The sequence below is a fragment of the Ranitomeya imitator genome, chromosome 4, assembly GCF_032444005.1.
Source record: "Ranitomeya imitator isolate aRanImi1 chromosome 4, aRanImi1.pri, whole genome shotgun sequence".
NCBI lineage: Eukaryota > Metazoa > Chordata > Amphibia > Anura > Dendrobatidae > Ranitomeya > Ranitomeya imitator.
In genome coordinates, this window is record NC_091285.1 from 194,951,648 (window position 1) to 194,979,194 (window position 27,547).

The following is a 27,547-nucleotide window of genomic DNA, read 5'->3' on the forward strand; positions in this document are numbered from 1 at the left end:
AACTATTTTGTGTCACATATCTCTCTGGTTTAACAGAATAAAAATTCAAAATGTGAAAATTGCGAAATTTTCAAAATTTTCGCCAAATTTCCGTTTTTATCACAAATAAACGCAGAATTTATTGACCTAAATTTACCACTAACATGAAGCCCAATATGTCACGAAAAAACAATCTCAGAACCGCTAGGATCCGTTGAAGCGTTCCTGAGTTATTACCTCATAAAGGGACACTGGTCAGAATTGCAAAAAACGGCAAGGTCTTTAAGGTCAAAATAGGCTGGGTCATGAAGGGGTTAAAAAATATGAAAAAAATATATATGTATGGTGTCTATGAACTTGCAGTGACCTGGAGAATCAAAATGGCAGGTCACTTTTAGCATTTAGTGAACCTAGCAAAAAAGCCAAACAAAAAACAAGTGTGGGATTGCACTTTTTTGTAATTTCACCGCACTTGGAATTTTTTTCCCTTTTCTAGTGAACGACATGCTAAAACCAATGATATTGTTCAAAAGTACAATTTATCTCACAAAAAATAAGCTCTCACATGGCCATATTGATGGAAAAATAAAAAAGTTATGGCTCTGGGAAGGAGGGGAGCGAAAAACGAAAACGCGAAACCGAAAAAAGCTGGGGTCATGAAGGGGTTAATAACGACGATCGCAACACCGGGGTTGGTAAAAACCGACCCGAATCATGTTCCCTGGGGTCTTGGCTACCCCCGGCAGCCGAGACCCGGAGAAATTCCAACACTAGAGGGCCACTATAACCTTAAACCTCAGCGCCGTTAAAAAGCGGTGCTGTGGTTTAAGTACCCTTATCTGCTGCTGTCAAAAGGTGTATCGGTGGTTGTTAAGTGGTTAATTGTTAATAAAAGTAAATTAAAAGGACTGTTTTTAAAATAGAAACCAAATTCAGTTGTTTTAATTTCTATTTAACTTCATGTTTTTGTCAGTATTATGTAAATATTTTTTTTCCTTACATGCGGTTCCCATTGTCTGACATTGTGCTTTAATAATCTGCTATTATGTAGTGGAACACCTTTAAGATGCAATTAAAAGTGAGTGAACACAAGTCTACCATGCTTTTGTGTCTGCCTAAAAAAGATAGACAGCAGCGGAATAGAGGCCAGATGGCGTATAATGGCACAGTCTGCCTCAGTATACTGATTGGTCCCATCAAGGGTTCATCTGAACTTCGGTTTTAAGGGATTTGGATGGAAACTCAGGCTCCGTATTGAGCATACAACACTGTATCAGTGTGAACCAGGCTGTCACGCAGTGACGAGGAACTGTGGGCAACCTACCTGATCCCTCAAACTAGGGGGCGTCCTAGTCTTGCCCTGTTCCCTGGATTACCTTGGAGAGTGGAGACGCCAGGGCCACGTACCTTGCTATGCTCCTATCTTAAACCTAATCTGCTCCATCCCTCACCCAGGGAAGTGTGAGGCTGAAGTGTATAGGATTACTCTAACCAGACAGACAAGGGAAGACAAACCACAATCATACAAATATACTCACAATAATAATAAAGTGGATTACAGGGGAGGGATAGGGAGGAGAAACCAAATAGAAGAGGATGAGGATAGACATGCAAACCAACTACAATCAGAAATCTCCTCAACAACTCTCCAACCGCCTACTCCAAACACTGAATTTCTCCTCCACCATCTAACCAGGAAGTAAGAACTATCACTGGCAATTCCCAAGTGCCAGTGGTGAGCATATATAAGAGGGGAGTGTCCAACACAGAACAGCTGAACTGATTAACCCTTGCAATGACAAAGCAAGGAATATCTGCACTGTTTAATAGGATAGTGAAGCAGTTCTAATCAGTGCAGGATTTTGTGTGACCAGACACTGCGATCTACTGGCCCCTCTATGTTGTGGTATCACCATGGCCTTAGGCCTTAGCTGCATTCACTTATTGAATGTTTTTGACATTCATTAGGGTATGTTTTTCGCAATTCTTGAGCTGGTCTGCTCAACAAAACGAGTTTCCTGTTAATTTGTATGGAAAAACAACAGGCTGTACATACTATATGTTCAGGATTTTGAACATCTTTTAAACGCTTCAGGCATTCAAAAATGCTAAGGGTTTAAAATAAAGTGACATGTACATACATTCTTCTGTTATTTTCTTCTAGGAACACGCTCAATATCTTACCATGGAAGTCAATAGGAGGGCTAAAAAGTCACCAGCAAGATGAAGGGTGTCTGTTTTCTTCATTTTGTAATGGATTTAAAAAAAAAAGTCCAGAAAAAGATGTGGAATAAATGCTAAAAAAATGGTTAACCAAACACTTGAGGAAAAAAAACAATTGAAACAATGCAGTGTCAACTAACGGTATACATAGAAATCATGGGGCCCCACAGCAAAAGTTCAAATTAACACCCACCCACACAAACAATATTAGGCTGAGTAGACATGGTGATATCTCCCAACTTTTATAAACACAGAGATATACAGGGTGGAGCGCGGTAATTTGCTGATTTGGGAATGAAATAAAAAAATTATGATCATTAGAAAAATTTATTTTATATTTTAATTATACTGAACAGTAATGGAATTTTTAAATTACATGGTTTTAAATAGTGTATCTGGCAAATGTCGACCTTCGCTATCCACACACTGCTGCATACGTTTTCTGAAGTTTTCATGAACTCTAACAAGCATGTCCACTGGTATTCTGCCAATTTCAGCTTCAATATTGTTCCTTAGGTCTTCCAAGGTGTTGGGACGGTTGATATACACCTTAGACTTAGACGCACCACACAGTGACGCGGTCCGAATGCAGAGGTCTCTCGTGAACTTCTCTGGGGTTTGTTTCACTCCAGTAACGCATATTTTGTTTGTTTACACACCCACTGAGGTGAAAATGTGCCTCATCAGAAAAAAACACAATTGCGTCACGGGGTATCGTTGCTAACATGTCTTCACAAGAGGTCCGCCGTGTCAAATAGTCCCATGCTGACAAATGTTGGACCACGCACATTTTATACGGGTGAAAATTCAGTTCATCATGAAGAATCCGGTGGAGAGAACGTCTTGAAATGCCAAGAGCAAATGATTGCTTCCGAGCAGAGCGTTTCGGAGATTGCAGTACTGCTGCTCTAACTCTCTCGATGTTTTGTGGTGTTGTAATCCTTCTCTCAGGTCCCCTTCGTACACATGACACATTCCCTGCTGTTCTGAATGCATTCACCCAATTTACAATTGATTGCCGTCCAGGAACACGTCCGCGTGGAGGAACAGCGAATTGTAAACAAAAAGCACGCTGCACTGCAATGATCGAGTGGGCATTTGAAAAATACGCTTCAACACAAAATGACCTCTCCTCACGTGTCCACTGCATGATGGCAACTGAAAGGCAGAGGAATACAAATCTCCCATCAGCCACTGTAAGCCACACCCACTCTCCCCTCTCTTCGACCGACAGTGCCGCCACAGCATGCAGTGCAAAAAAGCAAATTACCGCGCTCCACCCTGTACATGTATTGTGGGACGTACCTGTAACTATACCACTATTGTAGCCCCTAAGGGTCATCAGAACATGGCATGTTCATAGAAATATATGAAACTGTCATGCTACAGTCGGGAGGCCCACGGCCAGTCCATGCATTGCAGTCCATGATTGGACCAAGATCCACGAACATCTGCATGAACCCTTAGGGGCTACAATAGTGGTATAATTAATTATTATATCAAGATCCATGGACATCTGCATGAGCCCTTTTTCACCCATGATACTCCTTTTGTGGCCTTTAAGCAAAATATAAATTTAAAAAAACTGACTGTCACATGCAAACATAAACTAAGGTGCTGAACTTAGAGTCACCAACTCATATACATTCAAATAAATAAGGCAGCACGCTGCAGCGCTAAAACATGCAAACATGAAAATTGAGCTGCATTACTGCACTAGAAATATGAAAAAATGGCCAATTCATGTGTCCCTGGTAGCCACATTAGGGCATCTCTTGTATACCAGGTCCTACACTTTCCTTTCCTCGCTGAGAATAAACGTCTTCATCTGAATGGGTACCTGTGAAACCTCTTCTGAGACTAAATGTCTCTCTCTCTGTGGAGGGGTAATGGACCTGCTGCGATTAAAATACCTGTGGCTAAGAGGTGGAGTGCTCAGTCAGAAGGCTAGTAAATACAAATTTCAAAAAACTGACCGTCACATCCAAACATAGACTTAGGCTATGTGCACACATTGCGGATTAGGCTTAGGAATTTCTGGTGCGGATTCTGTCTCTCCTGGCAGAAAACGCACCTGCAGATTTGTTGCATTTTTTGTGCGGTTCCACAGCATTTTTTGTGCGGTTCTGCTGCGGTTTTCTTGCCGATTTGCTGCGTTTTTAACCCCTGCGGTTTTCTATAATGGAATGGGTAGAAAAATGCTGCAGATTCACAAAAAAGAATTGACATGCTATTTCTTTTAAACCGCAGCGTTTCCGCAGCTGATTTTCCGCAGAGTGCACAGCATTTTTTTTCCTCATTGATTTACATTGTACTGTAAATCAATTGCGGATCTGCAGCGTCTCTGCACTGCAAAAAACGCTGCGGATCCGCAGAGAATCCGCAACGTGTGCACATACCCTAAGTGTGAACAGGTACTGAACCTAGAGTTATCAACTCATATACAGTCAAATAAATAAGGCAGCACACTGCGGCGCTAAAACATTTAAGCAAAATATGTCAACTGCATAAATTTTTTCGAATAGCCGATTTAGCCATTATATAACCATTGTTGTTTAGCTGAAAAAAGTTAACTCCACGAAGACTTTAAACAGAAAATGATCATTTCCTGTGTAAATCCTTTCATGGCATTTATAGAGTACTAGGTGGTGGCCCGATTCTAACGCATCGGGTATTCTAGAATATGCATGCCCTCGTAGTATATTGACCAGTCACATAGTATTTTGCCCAGCCACATACTATATTGCCCAGCCACGTACTATATTGCCCAGCCACGTACTATATTGACCAGTCACGTAGTATATTGACCAGCCACATAGTATATTGCCCAGCCAAGTAGAAAATTGCCCAGCCACGTACTATATTGCCCAGCCACGTAGTATATTGTCCAGCCACGTAGTATATTGCCCAGCCACGTAGTATATTGCCCAGTCACGTAGTATATTGCCCAGCCACGTAGTATATTGCCCAGTCACGTAGTATATTGCCCAGTCACGTAGTATATTGCCAGGTCACATAGTATATTGCCCAGTCATGTAGTATACAGCACAGAGCCACGTAGTATATTGCCCAGCCACGTAGTATATTGCCCAGCCACGTAGTATATTGCCCAGTCACGTAGTATATTGCCAAGTTACGTAGTATATTGCCCAGTCACGTAGTATACAGCACAGAGCCACGTAGTATATTGACCAGCCACGTAGTATATTGCACAGCGACGTAGTATATTGCCCAGCCACGTAGTGTATTGCCCAGCCACGTAGTATATTGCCCAGTCATGTAGTATATTGTCCAGGCACGTAGTATATTGCACAGCCACGTAATATACAGCACAGAGCCACATAGTATATTGCCCAGCCACGTAGTATATTGCACAGCGACGTAGTATATTGCCCAGCCACGTAGTGTATTGCCCAGCCATGTAGTATATTGCCCAGTCATGTAGTATATTGTCCAGGCACGTAGTATATTGCACAGCCACGTAATATACAGCACAGAGCCACATAGTATATTGCCCAGCCACGTAGTATATTACACAGCGATGTTGTATACAGCACAGAGCCACGTAGTATATTGCCCAGTCACGTAGTATACAGCACAGACATGTAGTATATTGCCCAGCCAGGTAGTATATTGACCAGTCACGTATGTAACAGGTTAAAAAATAAAAAAGAAACATACTCACCATCCGAAGAGCCCGTCGTAGTTCCGGCGCTTGTGTGGGGTGTCCGGTCCCAGGATTGGTATGAGCGCAGGACCTTCCATGACGTCGCGGTCACATGACCGTGACATCATGGAAGGTCCTTCTCCCATAGCATCTTTGGAAGCGGAACCTGCCGCTTGCAGCGCCGAGGAGAGGATGCGACGACGGAAGGTGAGAATAAGGTTTTTTTTTTTTATTATTATTATTTTTAACATTAGATCGTTTTACTATTGATGCTGCATACGCAGCATCAATAGTAAAAAGTTGGGGACACACAGGGTTAATAGCGGCGGTAACGGAGTGCGTTACCCGCGGCAGAATGCGGTCCGTTACCGCCGGCATTAACCCTGTGTTAGCGGTGACCGGAGGGGAGTATGCGGGCGACAGGCACTGACTGCGGGGAGTAAGGAGCTGCCATTTTCTTCCGGACTGTGCCCGTCGCTGATTGGTCATGACAGGCAGCTGCCGAGACCAATCAGCGAATGTATAACCGTGACAGAATTACAGACAGACAGACGGAAGTGACCCTTAGACAATTATATAGTAGATGATTCTCCCAAAAAATCCCACCTATATACACACAGAATACAGGGTGGGCCATTTTAATGGATAGACCTGGGTGGCACATGTATATGGATACACCTAAATAAAATGGGAATGGTTGATGATATCAACTTCCTGTTTGTGGCACATTACTATATGGGAGGGGGAAAGCTTTTCAAGATCGGTGGTGACCATGGTGGCCACTTTGAAGTCAGCTGTTTTGGATCCAACTTTATAAATGGCCCACCCTGTATAATATCCCCATAGTGAATTCCCCTCACAATTTCACACTACAGCCCCCTGACTCATATAGTATGATAACTCCACAGTACTTCCAGTAAAGTATGACGCCACATCAGTGCTTCCAATACTGTATAATAACCCTACTGCATAAAGCCCCTTAGGTGCTTCCTTCACAGTAGGATGTCCCCATTGTTTTTCCCACACACAGCATCATGCACCCCACACAGTAAGATACTCCCACAGGTAGCCACTCAGTATGTTGGCCCCTACAGCCCCCACTCAGCATGATGACTCCCACGCTACCAATCTGAATGATGGCCACCACAGTCGCTCAATCAATAAGAAGGCCCCTACAGACCGTTATATAGTATGATGGCTCCCTTACCCCCTGATGCAGTATGATGCCCCCTTACAGACACATCCTACTCAGTTTGATGGCTCCCACAGACAGCCACTCCATATGATAGCCCTGACAGCCAACCCCACTCAGTGTGATGGCTCCCACAGCCCCATTAACACATTATGATGTCCACCATGGCCCTTACTCAGTATGATGGCCCCCACAGCCATGTTCCATTCAGTATGATGGCTCTCTCAGAAAGCCACTCCATATGATAGCCCCACAGCCAACCCCCACTCAGTATGATGGCACCCATAGCCCATCTCTCACTCAGTATGATAGCTCCCAAATCCCCTCACTCAGTATGATGTCCCAACAATTGCCCACTGAGTAAGATGGCCTACACAGCCACCTCTTCCTCAGTATAATGATACCCACTGTCCATTCCCCACTCGATACGATAGCTACCACAGCCCTTCGGTCAGTACGATGCTCTCACGAGTACTGACATTTAAAAATATAATAATAATCTATTTATATAGCGCCAACAAATTTCGCAGCGCTTTACATAGAAATACATGCAGCCGCACACTTGGGTCCCGAGGGCCGGCAGCAGTGCAGGGTATTGATGCGGGAGTTTCTCACCTTCACACTTTCAATATTTGGTCAGTATTTTACCTCAGTATGTGTAATCCAAAACCAGGAGGGGAACAATCAGAGGAAAAGTATAATAGAAACACATCACCGCTTCTGTATTACCACCTACTCCTGGTTTTGGTTTACACATCCTGAGGTAAAATGCTGTCCAAAATCTCAAGGTGTGCACGTGGCCTAATTTTTCTTTATTTTTGGTATTTTTAAGATCAGCAGATTTGACGCTGAGGACCTGCAGCTGTTTTCCATGCCTTGTACAGTACCATGTAAACGTATGAAAAACAAAATTCGCAGTGCACATGCTGCGGAAAAAAACGCACGGAAACGCATGTCAATTATTTGTGCGGATTCCGCAGCAAGTTACACCTGGTCCTCAATAGGAATCCGCACAAAAAACGCACAAAAACCGCGTGTAATCCTCAGTGCGGTTTACCTGAGGAATTTGCAAAAACAGCGTGGAAAAATCCGCACACGAATCCGCAACGTGTGCACATAGTCTTATATTATAGATCGGACACATAAACAAATGTTAAAAAGTGTCCATAAACAAAAACACTGTCAATACCAATTGTAAAAACGCTTGAAAATCAAGACTACTGGCCAAAGAGGTGCACAAAGCAATACAATTTAATAACAGATATAAAGTATAAGAGACGTGAATGAAAAGTTCCTGTCAGCTACGGCCTGAGCATTATTACACCGAGCTCCTACAGCAAAATCCCATCTGGCAGCGCTGCCAGGAGAATGGCTGGAGTCTGTAATCCAGGCCAGGATTTGTCTCAGGTCTCGGCTGGGATTAGTGACTACATAGTGAGTAATGGAGTCCAGGCCGCATCTTGTCAGAGTCTGGAGGACAGGACTGGTGTCCCTGCTTCTGAGCTGAGAGGTGTGCTCAACCCTCAGAGAGAGTCAGTGTGTGTGTGACAGTGCCAGGCTGCAGCCGCATCTTCCCGGGTCTCTGCTGACTACTAGAATATGGTGAGTGCCCACATTACTTCGTGTGTCCCTACAGTGTGCACAATGAGTGCATGCCCTTATCGTGGGAGATGGTGAGGGTGCAATCTGAGCTTCACTTCATAGGCTTTGAATACTATTAGCCTGTGCTTTCTGGATTATATGGGGTCTTATTCTCCTGTGCTTTCTGGATTATATGGGGGTCTTATTCTCCTGTGCTTTCTGGATTATATGGGGTCTTATTCTCTTGTGCTTTCTGGATTATATGGGGTCTTATTCTCCTGTGCCTTCTGGATTATATGGGGTCTTATTCTCTTGTGCTTTCTGGATAATATGGGGTCTTATTCTCCTGTGCTTTCTGGATTATATGGGGTCTTATTCTCCTGTGTTTTCTGGATTATATGGGGTCTTATTCTCTTGTGCTTTCTGGATTATATGGGGTCTTATTCTCTTGTGCTTTCTGGATTATATGGGGTCTTATTCTCTTGTGCTTTCTGGATTATATGGGGTCTTATTCTCTTGTGCTTTCTGGATTATATGGGGTCTTATTCTCTTGTGCTTTCTGGATTATATGGGGTCTTATTCTCCTGTGTTTTCTGGATTATATGGGGTCTTATTCTCTTGTGCTTTCTGGATTATATGGGGTCTTATTCTCTTGTGCTTTCTGGATTATATGGGGTCTTATTCTCTTGTGCTTTCTGGATTATATGGGGTCTTATTCTCCTGTGTTTTCTGGATTATATGGGGTCTTATTTTCTTGTGCTTTCTGGATTATATGGGGTCTTATTCTCTTGTGCTTTCTGGATTATATGGGGTCTTATTCTCTTGTGCTTTCTGGATTATATGGGGTCTTATTCTCTTGTGCTTTCTGGATTATATGGGGTCTTATTCTCTTGTGCTTTCTGGATTATATGGGGTCTTATTCTCTTGTGCTTTCTGGATTATATGGGGTCTTATTCTCTTGTGCTTTCTGGATTATATGGGGTCTTATTCTCTTGTGCTTTCTGGATTATATGTTTGTTTTTTTCTGGATTATATAGGGTCTTATTCTCCTGTGCTTTCTGGATTACATGGGGTCTTATTCTCATGTCCTTTCTGGATTATATGGGGTCTTGTTCTCCTGTGCTTTCTGGATTATATGGGGTCTTATTCTCTTGTGCTTTCTGGATTATATGGGGTTTTGTCAGTGTTGGAAAATGTGAATTCACTCCTCTGTTGTGGCAATGCACCACTTACATTGAAATCTGTAGATCTCCCTCCTTTTCCCATTGGGATCATGGTGGAAGTGTCTTGTAAGATCTGGAGCTTTGGGGAGATCTATAATTTATTTATCCACTGGATTACCATCCGCGTACACAAGAATGGCGTTACTGGTCCCAACCAACACACGATGTTGGTTTAGCATTGTCTGTATTGTCTTGTGTGCATCAGTCGGATGCGATGAACTGAATCTTTAGGAAGAATGCCATTAAATGTTCTGGATGAATTTATGGTTTATTAATCCAGGACAGAATTGTTTTCTTGGCAGTGTGACGTCAGGATAGACACCTTGCAGTGATGTGCTGGTCCTCCATCCTCATTATTTGTCATTTTAGGTTACATGATTACAATCGATTGTTTCATTCTCAGTAAATGTGAAATTATTTATCCAAACCATTCCAGTCATATATATGAGGTTTCCTCTTTTGATGACCATGTAACTTCCTGGTAACAGTACACGGGAATTTCCTTTAATCTGGAATAAAATCCAGAAAGTCTTATTAGATCAGAACTAATTTGGATCAAAAACATTAGGCCCGATTCATTATTGAATTTGCCCCTAATTTTATGGTGATTTCAACCTTCTTTTTTTTTTTTTATGTTCACTATTTTGGGGTTTTCTGTTGTTTTCAAATGGCTCATCAGTTGAGGCTCTTTGAAAAGTTGAAAAATTTTTGCACAAATGTAATCAAGTCCCCTTGGAGGGATTTTATATATTCCCAAAATCTTTGTGCAGATTTTTGTTAAATATTTTAGGGAACGTAACTTCATGTGCTAAAAAGGAAAATTCTAATTAAAAAACAAATTTTAAAGCTCAGTTTTGTTCTTGCGCAAAATGTAATGGATCGTGTGCGCGCTATGTTGAACAAGTTGACATAAAAAGGTCAATGAATACCCAGACTGTCCATAGCTTCAGCAGGGCAACAGTCACTGGTGTAGAGTCATGGCAGGTGGTGATCTTAAGTGACATGGGCTGGTACTAACCTGTGGCGGCAACATTACTTCGACTTTTAGTTCCCCAGATGCTAGCTCAATGATATTCAGTTCTTGATGCTGAGACCAACAACCATATGGACAGTATTTCTTTAGCATGAGGAAGTCCACAGGTGGCAATACCGAGCAGGCAATGACATGAGCCCACTATCAACATTACTGCCAATTTGGAGGTCAGATATGAAGTGGCGCTTCAGTTAGGAAATGTCATCGGGTGTCATGACAGGAGCAATGTTGAGGATATCCAGCTTCCTCGATGGTGCCCTCAGCAGATCATGATCTGCCATTTTCAGCAGCCTGTATTCATTTGCGCGCTGCCAAATGAAGCTGTAATGGCATGGCAGGCACCCATATGACAACCAGGCAGCTTATGACATTTCTTCCACATCTGCAAGTCCTCCAATATCAGATTTTCCTTTCTGAAATGTCACTTTATGCAGCTTTGGCCATCATCTTCTCAAGTCATGCAACTAGATGCCCACTGACAATAAGCCATTATTGTATAGTAAAATATAGCCAAACCAGTGCTATCTACAGTGGTGGGCCTGGCACAGCTGTGCAGTTCCTGAAAATCCCCCTGATCAGAGAGCTGCATGCTGCACATCCATTGAGTAAATGTGAGTGCAGTGCAAGGTGTGATTACAGCTGGTGTAGTAAACTGGGATGTGCTGGGAAACGCAGCAGGCACACCTATGCAATGGGACAGGATTATCACAGGTTGATGTTTGTCACAGGAATCCATTTTAACCCTTTTTACTGCCATAGATAATCTACACTTCAAACTGATTAGTAAAGTGAAATGGTTCCCTCAGTTTTTCCTATGATTCTGCACAAGTACGGTAAGAAGATTTATTTTGGTGCCTGGAGTCTGGGTGACAAATTATAAGGGCAGAGCTTTCCGATGTTCACGTATGGCAAGATAGTCATACAGCACTGGACAACCTGCCATTCTGGGGGCTGGGAAAGCTAGGTGATATGTGAGAACTGTATTTGTGGACTTATTAGGGCTTGTTCACAAGTTGTGTTTTTCCTGTGCGGTTTCCAAAAAAAACGCTGCAGTTTACGGTGCCAACAAAAATGCATGAACTTTCCGAAATCACATGCTGCGTATTTTTTTCTTTGCAGATTTCATCTATCAGAGCGTTTTGTTTTTTTTCAAATCTGCGGTGTGTCTATTATTTCAGCAGCTTTATGCCTATTCAAGTAACTGGGGGAAAAAAGCAAGTAAAAATCTTTAAAAAAAAAAAAAAAAAAAAATGCTTGTATGTTTTTTTTTTTTCTGCCAACACTGGGTTTTGTGCAGAATAATCAGCTGCGAACACTGAACATGTGCACATGCTAGACTACGGTATATGCACATGGAGGATTTTTTTTTGCTGTTTGAACACTAAAAATGACAAGTTTTCTGGTACAAAATGCGGTAGAAAAGCGGTTTTGGAACAGTTTTTTTTTCTGGAAGCATTGTTTTGCAATCTTTTGATTGGATAGTGCCTAGTATAGAGCATATTCTATTAGGATCATCTTCAAAGAAGTGACATACACTTTTTTTTCCACCATGCGTTTTTCAAAATCTGAAGCAAAAAAAAAAAAGTTCAAAAGACTGAACATATCAACAGCAAAGTGATTTTGCCATAGAAATGAATATGAAGAGTGTTTCAAGTGTTTTTTGAGTTTTTCGGAAGAAGATCCTAGATTTACGATTCCTTAGTTTAACCACTCCAGCGGTTTTAATTATTGCAGCACTGCACTTAGTCTTCCACTTATCATCCACCTTCTTCATCTGTTATCGGCGCCGCTCCTCTCTGTCTCCATCATTTTAAGCTGCCAGATCCCTCCAGTGTTTGCAGGTCACTTTAAGTCTATGAAAGCCTCGCTCAGTCTCTCATGGACTTGCATTGAGAGCGTGTGACCGTTACCTCTGCCTCTTCCGGTCCTTAAGAAGTTACGGTGACAAGATGGTGGCCTGGGACAAGATGACGATGACGGGTGGTAAGTATACTATTAGATGCAGAGATCTTACGTTAATAGCACTGCAATTGAAAAAAATGCTGGAGTGGTGCTTTATTTCGAGCAGGAAATGCTCCATTAAGAGTTCTGTATTCATGAACTATGATTCATTAAAGTGGAAATTAAGAGTAAATACATCTGCCCCTTGCGAGTGCTTCTTAATTAAAACAATAGTAAAATGAATTAACATTATTCGCTCCTTGTACAGTGCTAAGTCTGTAATTGTTGCTTTCCCCATTTTCCCCTACAAGCCATTCATTATTGTTTAGCAGCAGCTAATTGGTGCATTCCTATTGTGCTCTGACTGCGCTCAAGCGATTTCCGCCTACCTACATGTGAGAAGTTCACTACACCCCATAGGCATGTCTGAACTACCAGCGTGCATGCAGGTTTTCTGTCATTCCCTGCCATGTTTTCATTGTGAGGTTATGACTTAGCTGGCAGGTGAGAAATTCCTGTAATCTGTCTTATACCGTGCCCCAAATATATAGAAAAAAGTGTTAACGTTGGAGCACGAGACTAATAGGTCTCCTAGAAGCTTCTAAGATGTATAACCAAAGAAATGTTTTTTGTTGCCTTTCGTCATTGATTTATTAAACTAATTGGACTAGAGGTTAAAAAAAAAAGGTACTACTAGTTTAGAGGTTGAAATAAAATACGTCTGGCATGCTCCACTAGCGTATAAAAAAAATCCAAGTCTCTTGCCGAAAAAATGGTGATTTTCATCTCGGCGGTTGTCTGTATGGCATCTGTTTTATAGATCAGCAGTTCTTAAAGACAATGTGAAAGAATTGTAATTCCTATGTTAAAGAAATGCAGTGTATCTATAAAAATCGGGTGCTATACTGTTCATCCTTATGGGATCCAATTTCTACCCCCCACATCCATAGAGTTGAACATGTGAGTATCATCAAACATACAAAAAAAACTAGGACATGTGTTGTGAATTCTGTTTTCGAACTCCCTCCTGTGGTCATGAATGGTACTTCGGCGAGTTCTGTCCATGGACTCCCTGTGGTGGCTGTGAGTGGAGCTGCTGCTTCTGAGGTTCCTTCCACAGGTGACGTAGTTTATTCTTTGGCTGGCTGTTCTATTTAACTCCACTCAGATCGTTACTCCATGCCAGCTGTCAGTGTTCTTGTACTGGTTCAGTTCGCTCTGGGATCTTTCTGGTGACCTGTCTACTCCAGCAGAAGCTAAGTCCCTGCTAGTTAATTATTTGTTCATTGTTTCCTTGTCCAGCTGCTATCATGATTTTGTCTTGCTAGCTGGAAGCTCTGGGATGCAGAGTGGCACCTCCGCACCGTGAGTCGGTGCGGAGGTCTTTTTGCACACTCTGCGTGGTCTTTTGTAGTTTTTTGTGCTGACCACAAAGATACCTTTCCTATCCTCAGTCTGTTTAGTAAGTCTGGCCTCCCTTTTCTGAAACCTGTTTCATTTCTGTGTTTGTGACTTTCATCTTAACTCACAGTCAATATATGTGGGGGGCTGCCTTTTCCTTTGGGGAATTTCTCTGAGGCAAGGTAGGCTTTATTTTCTATCTTTAGGGCTAGTTAGCTCTTAGGCTGTGAAGAGGTGTCTAGGTCGTGTTAGGTACGCTCCACGGCTATTTCTAGTTGTGTGATAGGATTAGGGGTTGCGGTCAGCAGAGCTCCCACTTCCCAGAGCTTGTCCTGTGTGAGTTTAACCATCAGGTCGTTCCAGGTGCTCCTAACCACCAGGTCCATAACAGACATGCTATTTATTTATATTTATTTTTTTCTTAGATTTGGTCCACCAAATAAACGTCACATCGAAGCGGTCCATTTGAATAATATTGATCCAATGGTTTGTGAATTTGGCCTAAGGGGGCAGTCAGACAGCCATATAAGGGCAGTCTCACACGTCCAGATAATTCCGGTACCGGAATTATCTGTGTCCGTGTGCCGGTGCGTTTCTGTGGCACATCAGTGTGGCACACGTGTGCCCACTGGGTACCACACGGAGTGTGCAGGAGACAGCGCTAAAGTTTAGCGCTGTACCCTGCATCTGGTGCTGAAGCCGCGATTCATATCTTCCCTGCAGCAGCGTTTGCTGTAGAGAAGATATGAATAATCGTGTTTAAAATATAAAGATCCATGATCCCACCCCCCTCCCACCCCTCCTGCTGTTATTAAAATACTCACCCGGCTCCCTCGCTGGCTGGTGCTGCTTCCTTTCCTGGCCGCACCTTCTACTGTATGAGCGGTCACGTGAGGCCGCTCATTTACAGTAATGAATATGCGGCTCCACCCCTATGGGAGGTGGAGCCACATATTCATGATTGTAATGGATCTTTATTTAAACACGATTATTCAAAGCTTCTCTGCATTTGCTGCAGGGAAGATATGAATCGCGGCTTCAGCACCAGTGGGGGGACAGCGCTTACAATAGCGCTGTCTCCTGCACGCAGGGCCGGCTCCAGGTTTTTGAGGGCCCCGGGCGAAAGAGTCTCAGTGGGCCCCCCCTTTAACACATACCCCGATTTATGATCACATATAAATACAGCCATGTAGTATATAACACTGCCCACGTAGCATATAGCAGCCCACGTAGCATATAGCAGCCCATGTAGTATATAGCACAGCCCACGTAGTATATAGCAGCGCAGTCCACGTAGTATATAGCAGCCCACGTAGTATATAGCAGCGCAGCCCACGTAGTATATAGCAGCAGAGCCCACGTAGTATATAGCAGCGCAGCCCACATAGTATATAGCAGCGCAGCCCACGTAGTATATAGCAGCGCCACTCACTCAGGCACTGGTAGGACTAGGAGCTCCTCCTGAATCTGCCTCATAATAACTTCAGCAGCACGGCAGCCAGCCAGGGGCGGAGAGCAGAGCAGGAGAACGTGCTCTCTCCGCCCACAAACAATGTCACACTCGCTGCCTTCTCTTAACCCCTATGTGTGCCTGCCTGGCTGCACTCACTGAGTGTGTCAGAGCTGGCACATAGGGGTTAAGAGACTTTGTGGGCGGAGAGAGCACGTTATCTCCTGCTCTGCTCTCCCAGCTGTATCTATGACAGCGTGAGTGGGCCCCCCTCTCTCCCCAGGGCCCCGGCATTTGCCCGGTGTGCCGGGTGCTGACGCCGGCCCTGCCTGCACGGCACACGAACAACGTCCGTATGCGGTACGTGTTTTACACGGACCCATTGACTTTAATGGGTCCGTGTAATCCGTGCGCTCCCACGAACACTGACATGTCTCCGTGTTTGGCACACGGAGACACGGTCTGCAAAAAATTTCACTGTGTCTACGTGTGTCAGTGGCTCCGGTACGTGAGGAAACTGTCACCTCACGTACCGGAGCCACTGACGTGTGAAACCGGCCTAACATGGAGGTTTATTGCATCACCGTGCACAGACTGGCCGGAGGCTCTCCTGACCCGAGCGTGATGGCTGCATAGAAATACAATCTGTCACGCTCAGCACAGGAGAGCTGCCGGCCAGACCGAGCATTGCGATGTGATGGCCATCTGACTGCACCCTTATATTGCCTCTCACTATATAGCACGTGTCAGTAAAAATAATTCTAACCATGACCAAGGTTGATGTGGGCAACTGTACCGTTTTTACCTGGCATTAGACTGTGAGGTTGTTCCTTACACTTCTAACGTGGAGGCTTTTGTATCTTCGAACTATGCCTTTGGGTTCTCATGCACTTGTTTTATTGAAGTCATTGGTGAGGCCAGTGTATTGTACAGTTCTGTTGCCTTGTTACCAGTTTATGGCCCAGTTTATAGATAATTGATTTGTGCCTTGCAAGGCAATTAAGCAGACTCCTTAGCATTTCAGTTCAGCAATGAAAAGGGGCCATTTAGGAGCACTTTGTGTGGTCCCCTGGCAGATTTGCAAGGGATGCCATACCAAGGTCAATAGTATGTATATGTCAACATTACCGTAAAACTATAGCCTAGCAAGTAAGTTATTTAGCGGATCTAAAAGAAGCACTCCCATTAAACGTCTTATACCCTAAACCTTTGTAAATGTATATATAATGTAGTGATATGCTTACCGATTGGAGTATTCCCCAGCTTTCAGTGTCTCGCCGGTCGTCACTCGCATGACTTCTATTCAAACTTCCCGGATCACAACTGGAGTCACTTTAGGGTAGGTTCACATGAGCGTATAAAACAATCGATCAGTGTCATGCAGAAAAATGGGACAATTTTTTTATTCACTTGTCATCCATATACAATCCGATTTCACGACCGCAGCTGTTAATCATTTACAAGACCATTTACAGATTCCTATGTTACAGAATTGCAATGTATCCGTAATTGGATGCTATACTGTGTATATGTATGACATTCGATTTCCCCCTACTCACACACACTCACACATAGATTTAAGTGGGCGAGTCTCATCCCGCAAAAGGAAGAAATTGGTGGGGTTTTTTTTTTGTTTTTTTTTCCCTCCACACACATTCGGTTGCTGAAAAAATGCTCATCTGTACTGCCCCATTGGCCAACATTGGTCCGAGTGGACAGCACTTCGACCAAAAATATGATCGTGTGGACAAGGTCTTCCAATGTAAGCCTATGGAACTTTGTTCTGACGCTTTATAGACTTTTATTGGAAAAGCGACTTTCGACAAAATGACAAGTCAGAATAGAAGTCATTTGAGCGGAGAGAGGACCAGGGCTACGCTGGAAACCAGGGTAGATATGTGTGTATGTATGTATGTATACACATTAAATCCCCAATTTTTGTGCACATGATGCGTTTTTTTTCCGCGAAAAAAGGCATTGCGGTAAAAAACGCAGCATGTTCATTAATTTTGCGGATTTCCCACTATATAATGCATTGGGAAATGTCTGGAAAAATCCGCAAAAAAACGCGCAAGAAACGCATGCAGATTTCTTGCAGAAAATTTCAGGTTTTTCTCAGGAAATTTCTGCAAGAAATCCTGAACGTGTGCACATAGCCTAAATTTTATTAGTCTCATCAGGCTGTGGTGAGACTGGATAAGTTTCCCATAGTTTGCAGTCATGGTAAGGGTGTCACCCGTAGGTGTAGCTCATTACTAGTCCAGCTTGACTTGTCTGGAAATCTAGTAATCCTTGTTCCTTCTGCTGGGTTATTTATAGAGTCGGTGGGATTATTGAAGCCCCAGCCCTGTGCTGCCATTCTACACAGCTGCTCATGTCGAGGTCACTGCATGAATAGTTTCTGTTGGAGATCAACCAGTTTTGCCTGCAGGTGGATTTGTCTTCTAGGTCTCTGGGTTTTCGTTGTTTATATTGCTCAAGGAACACATTGCTGCATTGTTATTCTTCTTTTGTAATCTATGCTGATTCCGTGAAGTCGGTCATAGAATGCCCCATATTATTATCCTAAGTAATGAAATCACCAGGGTTCTTCTGACATTACCTACTGGGGAATTTTGTCACTTCTAATCGGTTAATTTACCTATGTGACCATCACATAAGCCTAGAAAATACAGGTCACTGATTCCTTTTGGCCAGGGGAAGTCCACTTTTAGAGCGGCCGGGGTCACTTGAGTGCCAAGTTATCGTTTAAACAGTCTAAGCAGACTTAATCCTTTTTGCTGGGACACTTAACTAGTTATCTGCTCCCTTTATCTTCTCATAGTATGTAACAACGGAGCATGATTTGAGCAAACAATGACATATGATTATTGTCTGGAACTGCGCTGCCTGCTTTTTCTTTTTTTGGCAAATGCAACAAACAAAAATATTTTTCTTGTTGTTTTCTCCCCATGGACTCAAAACACATGAGAGATGTGTCATAAAAGATAATTTCCTTCTTTAATGAACATCACTTCCATCAGCAAAATTGATTGATACTCCGTGTAATGTCCCTTTGGAAGGCCAATGTCAACAAAACTGTGTTGCTGCTTCAAAGGGATAAATATTTACCATTTTAAGCATGGAATGCACTTACCGTATGTCAGACTTCATCACCACTGGCTACTAAAATGGGCCTACGTGGATATCATTGCATATATGAGCTGATTTTAAATGAAGATTCCATGGTGCTGTACATGAGAAGGGGTTACATACAAGTTATAGATATCACTTACAGTAAACAAACTAACAATGACAGACTGATACAGAGGGGCGAGGACTCTGCACTTGCGGGCTTACATTCTACAGGATTATGGGGAAGGAGACAGTAGGTTGAGGGTTGCAGGAGCTCCGGAGTTGGTGAGGCGGTACCTTCGGTAGTGATGAGGAGGTAGCAAGGTCAATGTAGGCTTTCCTGAAGAGATGGGTTTTCAGGTTCCGTCTGAAGGATTCGAATGTGGTTGATAGTCGGACGTGTTGGGGCAAAGAATTCCAGAGGATGGGGGATATTCGGGAGAAGTCTTGGAGGCGATTGGATGAGAAGCGAATAAGTGTGGAGGGGAAAAGAAGGTCTTGGGAGGACCGGAGATTACGTTAGGGAAGATATTAGGAGATTAGTTCAGAGATATATGGAGGAGACAGGTTATGGATGGCTTCGTAGGTCAGTATTAGTAATTTGAATTGGATACGCTGAGGGAATGGGAGCCAGTGAAGAGATTTGCAGAGGGGGAAGCAGAGGAGTAGCGAGGAGAGAGATGAATTAGTCGGGCAGCAGAGTTAAGGATGGACTGGAGAGGTGCAAGGGTGTTAGCAGGGAGGCTGCAGAAAAGGATGATGCAGTAGTCAAGGCGGGAGATGATGAGGGCATGCACAAGCATTTTAGTAGATTGACGGTTGAGGAAAGGACGGATTCTGGAGATATTTTTGAGCTGGAGGCGACAGGAGGTGGAGAGAGCTTGGATGTGCGGTTTGAAGGACAGGGCAGAGTCAAAGGTTACTCCGAGGCAGCGGACTTTCGGTACGGGGGAAAGCATGATATCGTTGATTGCGATAGATAGGTCAGGTAAGGAAGATCCATGGGATGGAGGAAAGTTGATGAGTTCAGATTTGTCCTCATTGAATTTGAGGAAGCGAGAGGAGAAGGAGGATATGGCTGATAGGCACTCTGGGATTCTGGACAGCAGAGCGGTGATGTCTGGGCCAGCAAGGTAGATCTGAGTGTCATCAGCATATAGAGGTGGTACTGGAATCCATGGGACCAAGCCAAGTGTATAAATTGAGAAGAGTAGGGGTCTTAGAACAGAGCCTTGGGGAACTCCAACAGAGAGAGGGTGGGATGAGGAGGTAGTGTGGGAGATGCTGAATGTGTGGTTGGAAAGGTACAAGGAGATCCAGGATAGGGCGAGGTCATTGATGCCAAAGGAGGAGAGGATCTGTAGTAGGAGGCAGTGGTCAACTGTGTTGAAAGCAGAGGACAGGTCTAGAAGGAGGAGTACAGCGTATTGTCCATTAGCTTTGGTGGTAAGTAGGTCGTTAGTGATTTTGGTCAGGGCGGTCTCAGTTGAGTGATGGGGGCGGAAACCAGATTGTAGATTGTCAAAGAGCAAGTTAGATGAGAGGTGGGAGGAAAGTTCAAAGTGGACATGCTGCTCCAGGAGTTTGGATGCAAATGGGAGCAGTGATTTTGGGCGATAGCTGGACATAGCAGTTGGATCGAGGGTTGGCTTTTTAAGGATAGGCTTGATTGTGGCATGTTTGAAAGCAGAAGGGAAGATGCCAGAAGATAGTGATAGGTTGAAGAGGTGGGTTAGGGATGGGATAAGTGTGGTGGGGAGGAGGAGGGATGGGATGGGGTTGAGCGCACAGGTGGAGAGGTGCGATTTGGAGAGGAGACAATTAGGCTGTGTGCACACATTGTGGTTTTTTCGCGGTTTTTCCCGATAAAAACGCTATAAAACCGCAAAAAAACGCATACAATAAGCATCCCATCATTTAGAATGAATTCCGCATGTTTTGTGCACATGATGCATTTTTTTCCGCGAAAAAAACGCATCGCGGCAAAAAATGCAGCATGTTCATTAATTTTCCGTTTTTTTTGCGGATTTCCCACTCCAAAATGCATTGGGAAGTGTCCGGAAAAAAACGTGGCAAAAACGCATCAAAACCGCGGCAAAAACGCACGCGGATTTCTTGCAGAAAATGTCCGGAATTCTCAGGAATTTTCTGCAAGAAATCCTGAACATGTGCACATAGCCTGAAGCCCCCCTTCAGTGATGTTGGATAGGGAGTCTATGGGGTTTGGGCATTGGTCTGATATACAAAGGGGTTGTGGTGGTTGAACAATGAAGACTTGCCTTGTCTGGTCGATCTTATTTTTAAAGTGTGTGGCAAATTCCTCAGCAGAGATGAGGGAGATTGGAGGGGGCAGTGGGGGGGCGGAGGAGGGAGTTAAAGGTTTTGAATAACTGTTTGGGGTTGTAGGATAGGGAAGATACGAGGGTTGTGAAGTAGGCCTGTTTAGCAGAGGTGAGAGCAGATTTAAAAGCGATTGTTGCATGTTTGAATGCAGTGAAGTCATCTTTCAAGTGTGTTTTCTTCCAACGCCGCTCTGCAACCCTGGACACTTGCCGGAGATTTTTAGTGGTGTTTTTGTGCCAGGGTTGTCTATTGATATGTCGCACTCTGCCATGGACGAGATGGGCAACTGTGTCAATAGCTGATGCAAGAGTGGCATTGTAGAAAGCAGTGGCACTGTCTGTGTCGTGGAGTGAGGATATGGATGCCAGTGGTAGGATAGAGTCAGAGAGTGTCTGGGTGTCTAGGTGTAGAAGGTTTCTGCGGGGGTGCGCATTTTGCTGGACATGGATGACCGGTGAGGAGGACAGGGGTGAGAAGGTGAACAGATGGTGGACGGATAGAGGGAGAGGGGAGGTGGTGAAGTTAGATAGAGAGCAGAGACGGGTGAAGACCAGGTCTAATGTATGTCCGTCCGTCTGTGTGGGTGGCTGCGGAGGACCACTGAGTAAGTCCAAAGGATGAGGTAAGAGACAGAAGTTTGGAGGCTGTTGACTGAAGAGTATCAATGGGGATGTTGAAGTCACCCATGATGATGGTGGGAATGTCAGCAGAGAGAAAGTGAAGAAGCCAGGTGGAGAATTGGTCAATAAAGGCAGTGGCCGAGCCTGGAGGTCGGTATATGACGGCCACTTGGAGGTTGGAGGGAGAGTAGATGCGGACAGAATGGACTTCAAAAGAGAGGCGGATAAGGGAGGGTAGAAGTGGAATTGGGTTAAAGGTGCAGTTAGAAGAAAGGAGAAGACCCACTCCTCCACCATTTTTGTTGCCGGGTCGAGGGGTGTGGGTGAAGTGGAGGCCTCCGTAACACAGCGCAGCAGGGGAGGCGGTGTCAGAGGGTGTTAGCCATGTTTTTGTGAGGCCAAGGAAGGCAAGATTGCAAGAGAGAAAAAGGTTGTGAATCACGTGAAGCTTGTTGCAGATTGAGCGGGCATTCCAGAGTGCTCCAAAGAGAGGGAGCAGGGGGGTGGGCGTCAGGGGCACGGGTTTTATGTTGGAAAGATTGCGGTAGTTCATATTAGATAGGGAGCGGTAGGAGGGGGTAGTGGGAGGTATGAGCAGTGGGGGTCCCAGGTTGGTAGATATGTCTCCAGCAACATATATATATAGAGAGAGAGAGAGATATAGATGTAGATTTTTTTTTTCAATAATCTCTAGGACATATAAAAAAGTAAGGTTTTCTTAGGCTTGTCTTCTAATCTACACATGCTTGGTTTGACAAAATTTGCCATCTTTCTTTAGGCTCTATTTTCTACAAGTAATGGTTAGGTGCACATGTCTTCTCTCCAACCAATAAACATGGTTCAATTATTCTGATCAGAGTGGTATCAGTTTTGGAGAGAAAAAAAAATTTCCTAACCTCCATTCTGTCAGTCCAAGAAAATCTGGCTGCACTCTGTCCAAATGCAGTCCGATGTTTTTTGCTGAGATCAAATTAGATATGTGCACAGCCCTGTAGAATGAAAACCACGGATAGCACTTGTATGAGAAAATCGGTCATGTGCTTGAGCTCTAAGATTCAGATGCATATGCTGTAACCTTAAAAACTGTATCTTTGGCTTTGAACCGTCTCACATTGACTGTTGCCTCCAGACAGGTTAATTGTTCGAAGCAAAACTGTTATCTGTTGGGGCGCCATAGTGGAAGGTCTCATGCTTGTGGCTTATTTTTGACATCTTTGTCATGTGGATACTACCTCTATGTGCAATATGCTTTATGAACTGTGGCACATGTTAGAGATATGCTCTTGAAGCTTTGCTTTCAGAGACCATACAAAATCTTATGGAGGTACCATATGGTGCCACATAAAATGACAATATGGTAGACCCACAGGAACTTAGATCAGAACCATGCACTTGACCTTATTGTGTCAGACTCTAAGCACCTAAACATCTCAAGGTCTTGAATAGTGTGAATGGTCACTGATTTCAGCAAGGATTTATGGTTTTAAACCAGCAAGAGCCCCCTCTATAGGTTATCTACACCCTTGACCAGCAGCTAGGAATTGTCTGAAGCTCATTGACTGTTTCCAACATATTACTGCACAGCCCTCGTACGTCACACAAGAACTGCTTGATTTTACAGATGTAATCTAACATGTAAGGCTATGTGCACACGTTGCGGATTTCCTGCGGATCCGCAGCGTTTTTTACCGTGCAGAAACGCTGCAGATCTGCAACTGATTTACAGTACAATGGAAATCAATGGGAAAAAAAATGCTGTGCTAATGGTGCGGAAAACTCCACACTGAAAACGCTGCGGGTTAAAAGAAGGAGCATGTCATTTATTTGTGCGGATCTGCAGCGTTTCTGCTCCCATTGACTTGACTTTAAGTGACGGAACTTTGTGCTCCATCACAACTCTTAGGGTATGTGCACACGTTGCGGATTCTCTGCGGATCCGCAGCGTTTTTTGAGGTGCAGAAATGCTGCAGATCAGCAATTGATTTACAGTACAATGGAAATCAATGAGAAAAAAAAATGCTGTGCACACTTTGCGGAAAATCCGCTGCGGAAACGCTGCGATTTAAAAGTAGCATGTCACTACTTTTTTGTGAATCTGCAGCGTTTTTGTACCCATTCCATTATAGAAAACCGCAGGGGTAAAAAAGGCAGCAAAAACGCACAAAAAACACTGCGGAACCGCACAAAAAACGCGACAAATCCGCAGGTGTGTTTTCTACCAGGAGAGGCAGAATCCGCACCAGAAATTCCTAAGCCTAATCCGCAACGTGTGCACATAGCCTTAACAGTATGGGTGTCTTGAGAACACCGATTCTGCTAACAACGCAGCAGACCAGGCAGCCATGACCAGACAGGCCCTTCTGGCATTTGCCAGAATAGCCAGATGGTCAGTCCGGCCCTGCTTACGATGTTTATGAACAATAATGTCTGCATTCCTTTGTATATTAACATGTTGCTATAAACACCCATGATAAGTGATGCCACTGTATTCTTCTCCAGTTCCTAATTTTCAACCTGTACCAGCTGCTGCCATTCCTGGTAAAATACCATTAACTTTTTGGATATGTGGATCATCAAAACCTAGTGTGAAGAACTACCCTGTCACCATTAAAAAGACCTGAAGCAAATGGACTGTGGGAAGGGAAATGTATAAGTACGTGGATACAGTAAGGTTCCAGCTCACGGGAATCCTACTTGTGCTCAGCATAAAGAATATGTTGATAGCACTGACAGCCACAGGGAGTAGTCCATTCATAAAATCCAGGCTGTCCAGACATTGTTGCGTAAAGTTGAATCATTACACTCGATAATACTTACGGTAATTAAAAAAAAAAAAAGTTACACAACATTCTGTTTTGTGTATCGCAAAGATCTTTGTGTTTCCATTACTTTCACATTTTACCCTTTTTACATTTGACAGACAAAGCCATTGCAAAACCTTTTCTGCTTTGTTACAATATGTAGGAAACTCTGGCTGCAATACCTGTAGCCAGGCCAAAGTTTGCTAGGTGTTTCTATTGCATCCGAGGGTCCTGCAACAAGCAAGTAGCTTGTAGTATCAGACATGGTTGGACTTCTTGCAACGCTCTTGTCACAATTACAATACACTTTAGGTGCCAACGCGACCCCATTCACTTGTATTGGGCTGCGATGTAGCAGCAACACTTAGCGAACTTTGGTCACACGTGTCGATGCTGAAGTGTAGACTCAACCGAAGGCCACGTGCACATGTTCTGTACTTGGTCAGTATTTTGCATCAGTATGTGTAATCCATAACAGGAGTGAAACAATCAGAGGAAAAGTATAATAGAAACATATGCACCACTTCTGGATTATCACCCACTCCTGGTTTTGCCTTACAAATACTGGGGTAAAATACTGACCAAATACTGAATGTGTGAACATTGCCCAAAAGGTGCACAGACCATAACCCTTTGGCCTGTGTATGATCAGTATATATGTCATCATACCCTTTTTTTTTTTTTTCCGGCTGTATGAAATGGCACAGCCACTTGCTCTATTCTTTGCTGAGGCATGTAGAAAATATTTACGCCATATATACTTTTTTTATTTTATTTTTTTTATATTTCCTTTTTAGCAGGAGCCAATGGGAAACATATCACTCTGTCCACATATTGCAATATATCAATGGTATTCATCGGAGATATACAATGGAAAAGCCTACTGATGATTATCTCCAATGTCCACTGAATAGACAATAAGGCTCTGCTCATACTTCTGTTGCCTGTCAGAACAGCCTAGCATAATGTAGTATTATAACTAATTAAGAGGAAATTACCTGTTCTCTTTGTGTGTAATTGGACAATATTTACAGATCTACCATGTTTGGCATTAATCCTTTTAAGGCCGGGCTCACACATGCGAGAAACACGTTCGTGTCTCGCATGTGAAATCCAAGCTCTGGCGCCGGCACTCCAGAGCGGAGCGTGCAGCTCCATGTGTTGCTATGCGGCCGCACGCTCTGCTCTGGAGTGCCGGCGCCAGAGGAGGGATTTCACATGCGAGACACGGACGTGTTTCTCGCATGTGTGATCCCGGCCTAAAAGGGAAGCTGTGAAGTGAATAAGAAGATTCCAATAATCGGCACTGTATTCTACTCACATGTTAAAAAGCAAGTAATACATAAAAAATAAGCAAGGGCAGGTAATTCAATTACCGGAATGTCTTAGAATTTTCTACCGTAAACTTGGCTTTAGGGCTCATGCTCACTTGCGAGACACTCGGATGGGTCTCGCATGTTAATACCCAGCACTGCACCCGGCACTCAGGAGCGGAGCGTGCGGCTGCATGTATTCCTATGCAGCCGCACGCTCCGATCTGAGTGCTGGCAGCAGCGCCGGGTATTAACATGCAAGACTCATCCGAGTGTCTCACAAGTGAGCATGAGCCCTTAACCCCTTCACGACATGCTCCGTACTAGTACTGCACATGTTGTGTCTCCCCCTTTGATGTGGGCTCCAGCGCTGAACCCACATCAAAGTTGCGACATGTCAGCTGTTTTGTACAGCTGACATGTGCGTGCAATAGTGGCAGGTGGAATTGCGATCCCCCGCTGCTATTGACTAGTTAAATGCCGCTGTCAAACGCTGACAGCGGCATTTAACTACCGCTTCCCGCCATCGGGCCGGAAATGCGCGCATCGCCAACCCCCGCCATGTGAACGGGGGTCAGCAATACGTCGGCATGACAACCTGAGGTCTCCTTGAGACCTCTATGGTTGTTGATGCCGGCTTTCTGTGAGCGCCACCCTGTGGTCGGCGCTCATACAAGTCTGTAATTCAGCTGCATAGCTCCTATGTAGAAGAGCCGATCAGGCTATGCCAGCTTCAGGCCTCCCATGGAGGCTATTGAAGCATGGCAGAAGTAAAAAAAAAAAAATGTATATTTTTTAAAAAAATGAAAAAATAATTATGAACGTTTAAATCACCCCCCTTTTGCCCCATTAAAAATAAAACAATAAAAAAATCAAATATACACATATTTGGTATCGCTGCGTTCAGAATCGCCCGATCTATAAATTAAAAAGAGGATTAACCTGAGCACTAAACTGCGTAGTGAGAAAAAAATTACAAATGTCAGAATTGTTTTTTTTGTCACCGCGACAGTGCATTAAAATGTAATAACGGGCGATCAAAAGAACTTATCTGCACAAACGTGGTATCATTAAAAACGTCAGCTCGGCACACAAAAAATAAGCCCTTAACTGACCAGAGATCTGGAAAAGTGGAAATGCTACAGGTATCGGAAAATGGCACAATTTTTTTTTTTTTTAGCAAAGTATGGATTTTTTTTTTCACCACTTAGATAAAAAAAATAACCTAGACATGTTTGGTGTCTATGAACTTGTAATGACCTGGAGAATCATAATGGCAGGACAGTTTTAGTATTTAGTGAACCTAGCAAAAAAGCCAAACAAAAAAACAAGTGTGGGATTGCACTTATATTTAAGTCACATGCTGTCCATTTCCTTGTGATCCTCCTTGAGATGGTTCTACTCCTTCATTGGAACCCAGCTGTGTTTAATTAAACTGATAGGATTTGACTTGGAAAGGCGCACACCAGTCTATATAAGACCTCACAGCTCACAGTGCATGTCAGACCAAATGAGAATCATGAGGTCAAAAGAACTGGCCAAGGAGCTCAGAGACAGAATTGTGGCACGGCACAGATCTGGCCAAGGGTACAAAAGAATTTCTGTAGTACTCAAGGTTCCTAAGAGCACAGTGGCCTCATAATCCTTAAATGGAAGAAGTATTTTT

At 43.7% G+C, this 27,547-nt stretch overlaps 1 protein-coding gene across 1 annotated transcript in view; it reads left to right on the forward strand.

Annotated features, from left to right (window-relative positions):
- Window positions 1-8,486: 8,486 nt before the first annotated feature.
- N4BP3 (NEDD4 binding protein 3) overlaps window positions 8,487-27,547 on the forward strand; it is a 54,511-nt gene continuing 35,450 nt past the window's right edge. The window contains exon 1 of the mRNA XM_069764214.1: window positions 8,487-8,663. The gene's annotated coding sequence lies outside the window, so the exon portion shown is untranslated. The remainder of the gene's footprint in view (window positions 8,664-27,547) is intronic.